Genomic DNA, 11,314 nt, shown 5'->3' with positions numbered 1-11,314 from the left:
AAAAAAAAAAAAATGAAGTAAAAGGTTGATCTTCTACATTTTCTCAAAACCACCAGCCAAAGAAAAGACAGCAAAATATTCTGATGTTAGAAAGACCACAGTTAGCAACATCCAAAATGCAAAAACACGAGTACTTGGAGCGATATGGTGAAGAAAGCAGAGACCTATAGTAGAAAAGGAGAGGAACTTGCCTCAGTGAAGTCAGTGAAGCCACATTAGGCTGGTTCAAACAAATAAGGGCAGTTAATCCCCGGATCTCCAGGCCCATGATCCTAGAAGTTGATAAAAAAAAAATATTACACAGGAATTTATAGTGGCAGATTTCCAAGCATCAAGTGGTTGGCTCGACAAATTTAAACTGCTACAGGAGATTTCCCAGAAAATCTTGTGTGGTGAATGCAAGGAAGACCTAGTACAAGCTGTGGAAAAGTCTATCTTAAAGTTCCTGGACTTTAAGCCAGGGACATGCCTATAATCCTAGCACTCTGGGGGGCTGAGGAGGGTGGATTGCTTTAGCTCAGGAGTTTGAGTTCAGCCTGAGTGAAAGCGAGACTTTGTCTCTACTAAAAATAGAAAAATGCACTGTTGTAGACATCTGTAGGCCCAGCTACTTGGCAGGCTGAGCCAAGAGGATCTTTGCACCTAAGCGTTTGAGGTTGCTATGAGCTACAATGATGCCACAGCACTCTATCAAGAGTGACAGAGTGGGATTCTGTCTCAAAGAAAAAAAATGTTCCCAGACTTTGCCAGAGGCTTGAAAGATGATCATATCTTTAACACTGATGAGGATAGACTTTTTTTCAAAGCAATGTCTGACAAGTGCCTCCTCATTGTGAAGGGTGACAAATGTAAGAGTAGGAAACTTTCTAAAGAATGTTTCACAGTTTTATTTTGTTTTCTTTTCTTTTCTTCCTTTTTTTGAGACAGAGTCTTAAGCTGTTGCTTTGAGTGCCATGGCATTACAGCTCACAGCAACCTCCAACTCTTGGGCTTAAGTGATTCTCTTGCCTCAGCCTCCCAAGTAGCTGGGACTATAGGCACCTCCCACAATGCCTGGCTAATTTTTTTGTTGTAGTTGTCATTGTTGTTTTAGCAGGCCCAGGCCAGCTTTGAGCCTGCCAGCATTAGTGTATGTGGCCAGCACTCTACCCACTGAGCTACGGGCACCACCACGTTTCATAGTTCTGCTTTGCACTAGCTCACCCAGAAGGAAACTAAAGCCCTTGGTGATCAGTAAATCAGCAAAGCCACACACACTCAAGAACCTGAAGCCTGAAGACTTCCCTGTCACTTGGCAGTCAAAGAAATGCACATGGACAACGGGTGCCCTATTTGAGGAGTGGATAAGGGGTATTGATCAAGAAATAAAGAAGAAATGGTGCACTCTACTGACAGTAGACAACTGTCCTGGCCACTCACAAGCAAATTATCTCACAAATGTGACACTGATATTTCTGCTTCAATCACAACCTTGGTCCAACTTCTTGACCAAGACATCATCAAAACATGTAAAATACACTACTGAGTCCAGCTCCTGCAGTAGGCCATTATTAAACACAAACCTGTGGTCTACCTGTGGAAGCAACTCATCCACTGCATCAGTTAATACTCTAGATGCTGTCCTCTGGATCCATTCTGCTTGGAATAAAGTTCAGCCAGAAACGATACAGAAGTTTTTTTAAGAAAGTGGGACTTGTCACAATCCAAGAACATAATGTTTGGTTCCATCAGACAGTCCATTTCCCATGGCAGAATTCAAAGGAGTAGACTTTGAAGGTTTTGTTGCAATGGATGATGAGGTGGCAACCTGTAATGAATCTGACCCAGAAGGAATTCACCCAGAGATATTGACCAAAGTACAGACCACTGTGAAAGTTCATGAAGCAGCTGATGAAGTGTGAAAAGCAAGTGAGGATGCCATAGAAATTGCAGACTCCAGAAGAAAAGGATATCAGGTATCCGATAATGCAGTTGAAGCCATTTGCTGTGGAAAAACGCCCAGGTGTGTGGAGTGGGGTAGCCAGTGTTGAAAGTGCTTTCTCCACTTACATTTGTAATAAGAGTAAGAAACAGACTGAGATTGACTCTTTTTTCAGAAAGAATGATTAAAACACCACCAAACAGTAAATGTACTGATTTTGTATGTATGATATTGTATGTATGATATTTTGTATGTATATTACTATATTTTGATTATGTATGATTTCATATGATATTCTCTAATAAAAACTGTATAAGAAAGTAAAGTACATGTACATATCAATATAGTAGGCCTAGTTCCTTATGTTGACCACCTCTGTATGCTGATCAGTTTGTTTCTGTGCCTTGGGGAGTCACCTTACAGAGGTTCTACTATATTTAATTTAATAATAAAGTGTTTAATACAACCAGACTAATGGGACAATTCCCAACATAGACTCTGTGGTTCCTTGCCCTGCTATTTGGTGAGCAAAAATAACACCTACCAAACAGCTTGGAGAAAAGACTTTGGGGCAAGGTGGTCCAATACTTCCCCTACAACAGGCCAGCAAAGGATCACTCTTCATCAGTTTGATATCTGCAATAAAAAAAAAAAGATCACTGTTCAGTATGGATGTCTCCTAGGAGATTAGAATTTCATGAGAGACAATAGGAATAGTCAGGTCATGGGGGGAAACATTTACCAAGATGGCAGCACTTATGGGGTTATACAAGGAGGCTGTACCAGCTGGAGCATCCATCCCCCACATGGATGCAGTGGCGGGGGCAGGCCTGAGGTACTGGCCAGTCAGAGCAGCAGCAGGACTGAATGCCTGGGTAAAGCAGCAGAGGCTGTACTTAGTGTTTGAGAAGCATTTATTAAACACTTTCTGTGTGCCAACCACTGACATATGCTAGTAAACAAGATAAACGCTTAAACAGATCGTTTCCCCATGTGACAACTGCTCAGGTAAAGGTACGCACAAGGTGAGGAAACAGAGGAGTCCTTTAATGAGGGAAAGGAACTAACAAAGACTTCTTGGAGGAGTTAGGCAAAGACAGAGTAAGAACTAAAGGCATGAAGCAGTACTGGGTCAGGAGAATCAGAATCAGTGTTGCTGGATCATCAAGTGTAAGGCATAGTGCTCCTCTTCTGGGGGCACATTGTGGTCACAACTCTCAACACGTTTTCCTAGCCAGCACAGGCTGACAGGTAAAATGCTTGAAGAATACAGAATTCCAACGTGGGAGCAGATACCAGCATTCAAGAAGCAGGCTTCATCCCTGGGAGCCCAACCTCCCAGCTCAGAACATGAAGAGAAACCACAGTGGTTTGGTTCATTTGCTTCTGGTGCTGCCGTGACAAAGAGTTGGCAAAGAGAAGCCCCAGAAATTTGGACAGGCTCTTTTGGAAGAAAAGTTGACAGATGGTGTTTACTGCTTTGTTTTGGTTCTTCCATCAGAGTGAATACCAGATGTTTTCTTCTGGTTTCCAAGATAGGATGTTACACCTAAAAAGGCTCCTTTGCCGGAAGATAAAGAAATGTTGGTAAATATAGTTAAGTGGGAGAACATAGGCGAGTGAATCTTATGTCAGGTCAGCAAAGTGTGATTAGCTGTTGTGTGAATCCAAGGTTTGGTGTTATCATTCCAGTCTTTTCTTTAAGTCATGTAACGCCATTAGTGTCCAACAACAGAAGACTGTCTTAGCATAATTCACATGAGACAATGTTATGCAGCCATCAGAAAGGATGCCATAGAAGGCAAAATGGGTTGGGTGTGGTAGCTCACACATGTAATGCCAGCACTTTGGGAGGCTGAGGCAGAAGGATCACTTGAGCTCAGGAGTTTGAGATGACATGGTCAGAAAACCAGGGGTTCCAGCAATTGTGAAGGGGGATGAACAGGCTAAATACAGGGCATATTTAGGGCAGTGAAATGATTCTATATGATACAGTAACTCTGCATACATGATAATATGCATTTGTTAAAACTCACAGAATTGTATAACACAAAAAATAAACTTTAATAATAATGCATCAATACTGGTTCATTAATTGTAACAAATGCACCACGTTAATGAAAGGTACTGATAATGGGGGGGTAGGGGAGGGCTGTATGGGACTCTCAGTACTATCAGTTCAATATTTTTGTAAATCTAAAACTTTCCTTTAAACAGTCTAAGAAAGAAAAAAAGAACGCAGCGCCTGTGGCTCAAAGGAGTCAGGCGCCAGCCCATATGCTGGAGGTGGTGGTTTCAAACCCAGCCCCGGCCAAAAACTGCAAAAAAAAAAGAAGTAGGGGTTTGGGGGCTACAACCAGCCCAGGTAATACTCCTGGCATCTCTGATGCCAAGGTCAGGGGCACAGTTGTATCATTTGTTCTCTTCCCATGCAGGGAAGAGTTACAGCACATTCAGAGAACTGGGTGGCATTGTGGTCTTGCAGGTCTCTTCCTGGTCACTCCTCCAGACTCTCCCAGAAGTGACTTCCTAACTTTCAAATTTGGAACCAGAGCTATTGATAGAATTAAAAAGCAGACCACTACCACAGGGGAACAAAAAGAGAAAAGCCTTCTGAGGCTGGTGTTGCTAAAAATGAAAAAAGAATAAAAGGGAAGAACCTCCACTGGGACTTTGATTGTCCTCAAATGCCCTTGTTCTCTGAGTTTCTATATTTAACTCTTTTCTCTATACCTGATCTATCCAGACATATTCATCTACTCCCAACCCTTCAATTACTGTCTATTTTCTGATGACTGTAAATCTATAATTCTAACCCCACTTCTCTCTTGAGCTTCAGATCCATATTTCCAATTTTCTGTCAGATGCTCCATTAGTCATTTAAACCCATCTGTTTAAAATCAATGTCTCTGTGTCCTTTCAGTCTGCTTCTCCTCCCCTGAACCTATCCTGCTTAAGGGCATGAGGACAGGGCAAAAGGCCAGCCATTCCTTGCTGAGATATGCAAACTGGTCTCGCAGGCAATAGAAAGCCAAGGAAGATGGAGTGACCCTCACTAGATGCCCAAGGTGCTTCAACCAGAAACAAGAATAGAGAAAGCATTATGGGTTCTAGTTTTGCTTTCTCTTGAAATCATCTTTCACTGCTCTGTCTCCTTCTTCCCCTCATTCTTAGTCACCAAGTTCTGCTGGTGTTGCCTCCCAGATCCCTCTTGGATCTAGCCTAGCCACTATAGGACAGTCCTCAGCGGCTTGGCCCTGACTCACTCAGTGGGCTTTTCTGATGACTTGCCACCCTATTCCATCCCCGTTTTGTCCCAAGAAAGCCAGTCAGATCACATTGCTCCGTTCACCCATGTTGGTGTGCCCTCTATTACCTTTCCCCACTGGATTTAAACCATGGTCCTTTGTGTTTCTTGGAAATGCCTCAGGTGCTGTTGAGGAGCGCAGAGAGGGAGAAAAGAACACAAAGAGGAGTTCCTCCCCCACTCTCCCATCCCTGCCTCAACCAAGCAGCTCTACTTTTTTTTTTTAGATAGTCTCACTCAGTTGCCCTGGGGTTGAGTGCTGTGGAGTTATTGTTCACAGCAACCTCAAACTCTTGGGCTCATGGGATCCTCTTGTCTCAGCATCCCAAGTAGCCAGGACTACAGCATCTGCCAGAACACTCAGCTATTTTTAGAGATGGGGGTCTCACTCTTGCTTAGGCTGGTCTCAAACTCGTGAGCTCAAGTGATCTGCCCACCTTGGCCTCCCAGAGGCTAGGATTACAGGAGTGAGCCACTGGGCGCAGCTGCTTTCTTCCTTTCTAAGATAGTGTCTCATTCTGTCACCCAGGCTGGAGTGAAGTAGCACGATCATAGCTCACTGCAGCCTCAAACTCCTGGGCTGGGATCCTCCTGTCTCAGGTTCCCAAGTAGCTGGGACTACAGGCACATACCATCAAGCCCACCTAATTTTTTTTTTTTTTAGAAATAGGGTCTCAAACTCCTAGGCTCAAGTGAGCCTCCCACCTTGGCTGGGATTATGGGCACAAGCCTCTGTGACCACCTACTTCTGTTGTTTTATATATTGAGTGACCATGTGGGATTTTCTCTGAAGGATTCCATGGCTCCACAGCTCTAAAATGTTGAATAAGCCAATGACTTACAGAAGAGTCTATACCTAAATCTCTTAGCATGGCCTAATTCATTCTCTAGTATCTGTCCTCATAACTACCTCTCCAGCTTTCTCCCTCCCTTTCTTTCTCTCTCCTGTCCTTTTCTTTTTTTTTTTCTTTTGCTTTAAGAGAAGAGGTGTCACTCTGCCTCCCAGGCTGGAGTGCAGGGGTCTAATCATAGCTCATGGCAGCCTCAAACTAATGGGCCCAAGCGATCCTGCCTGCCTCAGCTTCATAAGTAACTAAGACTACAGGGATGTGCCACAATGCCCGGATTTATTTGCACCAATAGCCCATGTATTCTACCAGAAAGCCATACTGAACTCACCCCTCCCTGAATGGGTCAAGGCCTCTCCTAGCTGTGGCTCCTTCTGCCTATCATGTCAATAGGATGTAAGGTAATCAAAGGCAGGGACTTTGTCTTGTTGGCTGTTGAGCTCCAGCCTAGAACCACAGCTGTTATAAAGTGAAATATTCAATACATATTTATTAAATGAATAAATGTTTTCCCCAATTCTTTGCCATGCAAGCATTCAATTATCTTTCAAGGCCAATTCAAATGTCACTGCCTCTGGGATTTTCCATGACTTCCTATCTCCAACCTCCAACTGGCATCATCACATTGTTGCTCTCTTTTCTGTTTTCCACAGTGCTTGGTCTAAAGTTTCGGTAAGAATACTCATCACATTGTGCTGTGGCATTTGTTTGGCGCTGGGTCTCTATCCACTCACCCCTGCAGGAAACAACTCCAATAAAAGTCATCTCCACCCCCCTCCCAAGAACTCTGTTCCAAATCAATCCTGATCAGCAGTTAACCCACCAGGACAAAGCTTAAAACCAGCTTAATCTTAACAGTAAAGTTACCAAACTCTTGAGCTTTTTGCTCACACTCTCTTGGACTTACTATTTGTGACCTTCCTCCTGGATTCTTGGAGTTTTCTTTGCCCACATCTTACCCTTGCCTTGACTCTGATGGGCCAAGGTTGATTCATTTGGTACTAACTCATGATTCTAACTCTTTATCTGCTCTTCTAATTCTGGTTAAGACTGCACTGACCCCAACTAACCACTTAGCCTCTTTAAACAATAAGTGGCTGCTTATGTTTGCTAGTTTCTAGTTTCTTCTGTGTTCCAGAAGGGGGTGGTTTCAGCAGAGGTCACTTAACAGCCAAGATGGAGTGCCTTATGCTCAATGGAGTGGCCTATTCTGGCTCTATATTTGAAGTTCCTCCAACCAAGCTATCATTAACTACTTGGATATCTCGAGCCTTCTGTATAGTGTCCCCAAGACTCCCACAGAGTCTTTGAGTGATCCCATTCTATCAGACTCCTGCTGATATCTAGGGTCTGATTTTTCCCTCACCTGTCTTTGTATCTAAGGCTGGATACAAAACCTCAAGCCCCTTGCCCTCCCTAATTTGATAGGATTGGATGCTGTATATTATGGTTTTGTGTTTATTTTGTTCTGAAATTAAAGTATGCAAAATAAACTGTTTTATACAAAATGAACAAAACAAAACCTTGATTTGTAACCTCTGACAATTTCAGTGGCATAGACACTTCCACCATTGCTGTTGTTAAGCAACCAACCTAACATCACTAAATGTCGAGTTGGGAAAAGATGGGCTAGCCTGTATCCAGGTCACCACTGGAAATTTACCTTAACATCAGGTATCAATAAGTGGTACAAAAAAAAAAAAAAAGCCACGCAGTTTTAGGGAGAGTAGCCAAGAAAGGTCTTTCTGAGATGGTCAAAGGAAAAACACAAGAATATCATTTACCCGGTATCAAAATCAATGGCAGGCACTTTCATATCTATAACTAAATGTGATCCCCATTGACAGATGAAGAAACAAGTTATGTAATTTTCTTAGCCAAAAACCTAGTAAGATATTAAAGTGGGATTCATGGACAGGCTCCAAGACTTGTATTCTATCTGACTTCCTCCCTCAAATTATCAGTTATGGAAGGAAACAAGGCAATGACAGAGCTACGCTAGGCAACTCAGTTAGCCCAACGAAAAGAAACCATTTACTCATGGCCTAAAAAGATGTGGGTGGATTAAGATTCCTCGCAGGGCAAGAAATAGAATTATCAGAACTTACGCTGGACACTAAAATTGCCAACAATATAAATTCCCCCTCTTAATGCTCCCATATACAGAACAGCGAGGCCTTTTCCAAGTTTGTTCCCTCCCCCCCAAAATGGGGGTAACAGCAGTGCCTCCCTAGAGGGTGCACGTAAGATGATGGATACACATAAATTGCCCAAACCTCCCAAATCTTCAAGCTTCCTTGATGAAGGAACTCTGCCAGTTGCTCACAGTCAGGTCAAGGATTGAGGGAGAGCCAAAGACACAATAAGAAGCCGGATGTAAGTAACCCAAACTGGGGTCGGGTAAAGGGTTTTAGGAATCAACCCTTAAAAGGCTTCGGAAAACATCTGACGCGGAAGTTAAGGGACGGGATCTCAGGTGGAGAGATGCAAAACAGAATTTCCTCGCTCACCCCAGTTTTACCGACTCTACTGACAGCTCCCTGGCAGGTGTAAGTGGGAGCAGAGGCGGATTTGGTAGGATGTTAAGGCAGGGAAGGCTAGTCGCTCAGCAAGTATGTGGAGGACTGGGTACGCAAACTGGAGCGAGGCGCGAAAAAGGGACTTCTGGAATATTGCCAAAGCCCAGCCGACCACGTTCCAGCCCTCAGACGAGCAGCCACACGCGGTCCAGGGCACACTAGGAAACAAGACGCACGTCTCTAGGCGGGAATGCGGCTGCGCGCGCAGCTCTCGGCCCCGCGGGAAGTCTCACGTGTTCAGGGAGCACCACGAAACGAAAAAGCGTAGAGGAGGACAACTTCTTATTTTCTTTACGAAGTCATTATTTGCTGCAACCACTATTTATTCATAGTTTTCACCTTATTTTATTCGGAAGCAATTATGTTGCCTCAAATCGGCGGTCTCTTCCAAAAAGAATGCAGACTCATCTATCCTCATCTTCTCCGCTCACCCCTCCTATCGTTTTAGTTTCCTTTCTTCCTCGCTTGTCTCATCCAATCCTGCTAAGCTCTTCAGGTGACGTCACTAGTTTCTAGGCAGATCCTCCCCTACCCGCTCCCTCGCGCGCCCCCGTCTGGCGGTGCGAACCAAACGGTCGGATCGCGTGGCTGGCGCCGAGGAACCTGACTGACGACGCAGCCTATCTACTCGAGAAAGTGGTGGCCGGTTCGGCTAGCAGCGGCCCTGCTAAGGCGAACCGCCGAGGCTCAGTAAGGATTTCGGCCTTGTTGCTTGGGTTCATGATGGTTTCGGCTGCCGGCTTTCCTGTCCAGTCTGTGGAGGTCTGGCTCAGGGTGGGCTTGGCGTCCTCACGCTTTCGTGGGCCGGAAAGCCCAAGGAGCACGCGTTGAAGTAGTTTTCCCACATAACAGTATTTTAAGATGTTTTAAATACCATCCCCCTTATTAAAAAGCCTTCATGGCCGCTTGGTGGAAACTTTTTTTCCTTGCAAGAAGTGGCCTTGTGGCCCGAGTCGGCGCGGGCGCGAAGGCCCTCACGCACGTGTTCGCGCGTATTTTCTCTAGTTCGTTCTCTCCTAGTCGCGGCCGCCTGGAAGCGTTCTAGGTTCTGGTGGGATCCATCAGTGATAAAACAAAGCGCCCTGCCCTTCCCCCCGGGGCAGACGGGTCGGGGTGCGGTGGGGACACTGAGTACAGGCCCAGTAAGTCACCGTCGTGTGCCCGAAGGGGACAGTGCCCTGGGAACGGGGACAGTAGCGCGGAGGGTGGGGCTGGGCACCCCCGCTTGAGACGAGCAGGGTCGGGGCGGCCCTGGTTCCAGGCAGAGGGAAGTGAGGTCGCGAAAGGGCCGAGTGTGACTCATATTTATAAGAAGCCGTGGGACATAACAGGAGGTGAGAATCCCAACCTCGGACGGGAAGACCGGAGCAGGCTCCGCCCCCACAGCGATCCAGCAGCGCCTTCCGCTCGCTGCCGGCCCCGCTCCTGCAGCCCGCCCTCCTGGTGGTTCCAGTGCTGGCCTAGACTTGCAGACAGTTTAAACCTTTCATTTGGGATAGAATTTACAGAATAAGCAAAAGGCATTTCAGAAGATTTAAAAATAATTTCCCCACAGGGACGCTGCTTTCTTTCTCCTTTATAAAAAGAATATAAAGGCTGGGCGCACTGGTTTACACCTGTAATCCTAGCGTTCTGGGAGGCCATCGCGGCTGGGTTGCAGGAGCTCAGAAGTTCGAGACCAGCCTGAGCAAGACCGAGACCTCGTCTCTAAAAATACTCGGGCGTTGTGGCAGGCGCCCTGCAGTCCCAGCTACTCAGGAGGCTGAGGCAAGAGGATCCCTTGACCAAGAGTTTGAGGCTGCTGTGAGCTGTGACGCCACGACACTCAACCCAGGGCAATAGAGTCAAAAAAGAAAAAAAGAATACAAAAATCATCTGTTTCAGAACTTGATCCTGACGTGCCCCATGAAAACAAGGATGAAAGATTAGAGCTGTGTGGCTAATAAGGGTGGGGACATTAGGCAGTTCTGTGAAACAACACAGGACAAAGTATGTGTTAGTATGTGAATGTGAAAACAAAAAGAAGCTTTCCAGGTGTTTATTTTATTAATTTTTTTTTTTGAGACAGAGTCTCACTATGTCGCCCTGCCATCACAATTCACAGCAACCTCAAACTCTTGGGACTCAAGAGATTCTCTTGTCTCAGCCTCCCAAGTAGCTGGGACTACAGGCACCCACCATAACACCAAGCTATTTTTAGAGACAGAGTCTCACCACTTCAGGCTGGTCTCAAACCTGTGAGCTGAGGCTGTCCACTCACCTTGGCCTCTGGGAGTGCTAGGATTACAGGCATGAGCCACCTTGCCTGGCCTTTTTTTTCTTTTTTGAGATAAAATATTAGTAACTCTTTTTTTTTTTTTTTTTTTGGTGATAGTCTCATTATGTCCCCCTCCCTAGAGTGCCACAGCTCACAGCAACCTCCAGCTCCTGGGCTTAGGCGATTCTCTTGCCTCAGCCTCCTGAGTAGCTGAGATTACAGGTGCCTGTCACAATGCCGGGCTGCAGTTTGGCTGGGGTTGGGTTTGAACCCACCACGCTCAGTATATGGGGCTGGCACCCTATTTACTGAGCCACAGGCGCTGCCCAGTATTGTTATTTTTATTTACAATTTTTGCCTTTCCCACTAGACTTCCAGATATTATTGTTAAGGGCTAAATTT

Source organism: Otolemur garnettii, unplaced genomic scaffold (genome assembly GCF_000181295.1).
Source record: "Otolemur garnettii isolate 467f Iridium unplaced genomic scaffold, OtoGar3 scaffold00018, whole genome shotgun sequence".
Taxonomy (NCBI): Eukaryota; Metazoa; Chordata; class Mammalia; order Primates; family Galagidae; genus Otolemur; species Otolemur garnettii.
Note: the sequence above shows the minus strand (reverse complement) of the source record.